The sequence below is a fragment of the Macrobrachium nipponense genome, chromosome 45 (genome assembly GCF_015104395.2).
Source record: "Macrobrachium nipponense isolate FS-2020 chromosome 45, ASM1510439v2, whole genome shotgun sequence".
In the NCBI taxonomy this organism is placed as follows: domain Eukaryota; kingdom Metazoa; phylum Arthropoda; class Malacostraca; order Decapoda; family Palaemonidae; genus Macrobrachium; species Macrobrachium nipponense.
Window position 1 is genome coordinate 4,246,416 of NC_061105.1, and position 2,500 is coordinate 4,248,915.

Genomic DNA, 2,500 nt, shown 5'->3' on the forward strand with positions numbered 1-2,500 from the left:
GGAAAAAATACTTAACAATAAGAGTCTCCACAGAATATCCACTCGGTACCTGACCCTCACGGACGATAAGGTTAAAAAAATAAAGATATCGTCGATACAAAAGTATTGGAGGTCATAGGGGCAGGGGGCATATAGGATTGGGGTGAGAGGGACCTGACAAGGGCATCTTCAAAGACACGAATCACCTGCCATCATCAGCCTTCAGAAAAATCTCCCAGAGCGAATTGGGGACCAATCGCGTCCATATTACGAAAACCATTAGGACTAACTTTGGCTCTTTGTCATTGGCTAATGAGGGGGAAGGAAGGAAGGAAGGAAGGAAGGAAGGAAGGAAGGAAGGAAGGAAGGAAGGAAGGAAGGAAGGAAGGAAGGCGAGCACGGGATATCTCCGGCCCAGTTTTGCCCGTTATGCATGACAGCAGTGGCGTCATTACCGAGAGAGAGAGAGAGAGAGAGAGAGAGAGAGAGAGAATTATACACTTTAAAGTTTGAGAGAGAGAGAGAGAGAGAATTATACACTTTAAAGTTTGGAGAGAGAGAGAGAGAGAGAGAGAGAGAGAGAGAGAGAGAGAGAGAGAGAGAGAATCATACACTTTAAAGTCTGGAGAGAGAGAGAGAGAGAAAGAGAGAATTATATACTTTAAAGTTTGGAGAGAGAGAGAGAGAGAGAGAGAGAGAGAGAGAGAGAGAGAGAGAGAGAGAGAGGGGGGGGGGGTGATACGATGATATTAAGCAATGAAAAAAATGAAATTTTTTTCAAGTATCAAACCAAAGTGTGCCATTCAATGAGAGATTCTTCTCAGTTCCAGAAAAACCTATCCAGCTACCTGGATATTTTATATCTGAACTCCTCTTGAAGATAACACATTTCCAACCTACTCCTTTCTGCAGCTGCCACATCTTTAAGTAATTAACAAAGACAATGAAGGAACTTCGAACCCAACGAACTTAGAATTTAACCTCACCTCATAATATGAAATGGTGCTTTTACAAGCCATTAAGAACTTCGACAGAAAAAATAAAACAACTACTTCACACAAGAAAATACAACAGAAACGTGTATACTTAACGTATGTACACATCACACTACAAGCAGTGAACGCTGAACAATGGGGCAACCTGATAAAAGCTTGGTAATATACAGACATTGAATGTGTGTATCCTTTACGACTATAATGCGTAGTCTCTGAGAGCACATTTAATGAGATCTTGTTTGCTTTTGATTTAAACGCTGCGCAATTATCAGGCAGAGAGAGAGAGAGAGAGAGAGAGAGAGAGAGAGAGAGAGAGAGAGAGAGAGAGAGAGAGAGAGAGAGAGAGCAAATAATGTATTTTGGTTGTCATACCAAAAACATATCTCTCAGAGAGAGAGACCTTACCTTACATCTTGTTCTGGTTGCCCCAGGTCCCTCAGTGTGAGGCACCTCTAATGTCTACCTGAGAGCTGCTAGTACATCTTCCGGTATATTTTGCATCTTCCAATCTTGGATGGTCTGGGATGCAGCCTATTCACGCACCTCAATTTCGTCGAGCATTTATTCCTTAAACACATCTACGCTCACTCCTGATATATTCCTCAGATGACCTGGCACGCATTGAATTAGACGCTGCAATTATCGGATGCTGGGTCGAGTAGTGGATTAATGTCCTGTGCGCTTTCCTTATTTTTCCTGGTATAGTTTTGGGCACTATTAATCTACTTCTGCTTGCTCTTTCTGATATTTTTAGCTCCATGATGTTTTCAGCAATTCCTTCTATCTGTTTCCATCCCTGAATTATCATGTAGCGTTCTCTTCTCCTTTCTAGACTGTATAATTTCAAGGATTGTAGTCTTTCCCAGTAGTCAAGATCCTTAACTTCTTCTATTCTAGCTGTAAAGGACCTTTGTACACTCTCTATTTGTGCAATATCCTTTTGATAGTGTGGGTACCATATCATATTGCAATATTCAAGTGGACTACGAACATATGTTTTATTAATCATAATCATGTGTTCAGCTTTTCTTGTTTTGAAGTGCCGTAAGAACATTCCCATTTTTGCTTTACATTTTGCCTGTAGAATTGCTATTTGATCATTGCATAACATGTTCCTATTCAACATTACACCAAGGTCTTTAACTGCTTCCTTATTTGTGATTGTCTCATTATTAGGTCCCCTATATGCATAAAGCTTTCCTTCTCTGAATCCATAATTTACTGATTCAAATTTATCATAGTTAAATACCATTCTATTTACCTCTGCCCAATCATACACTTTGTTAAGGTCTCTTTGTAGCGCGTTCCTATCTTCATCACAAGTAATTTCTCTACTTATTCTTGTGTCATCGGCGAAACTACTCACCACTGAGTCCTTAACATTTACTGTCTATGTCTGCAATCATAATAACAAACAGTAATGCAGCTAACACCGTACCTTGTGGCACACCGGATAGTACCTTAGCTTCATCCGATTTCTCATCGTTTGCAATAACTATCTGTTTTCTGTTGTGTAAAAATTCTTT

The 2,500-nt window shown here is 40.0% G+C and overlaps 1 protein-coding gene across 1 annotated transcript in view; it reads right to left on the reverse strand.

Annotated features, from left to right (window-relative positions):
• The window catches only part of LOC135214311 (follistatin-related protein 5-like), a 276,003-nt gene that overhangs the window by 43,197 nt on the left and 230,306 nt on the right, over positions 1-2,500 (reverse strand). The gene's annotated exons all lie outside the window — the stretch shown is intronic.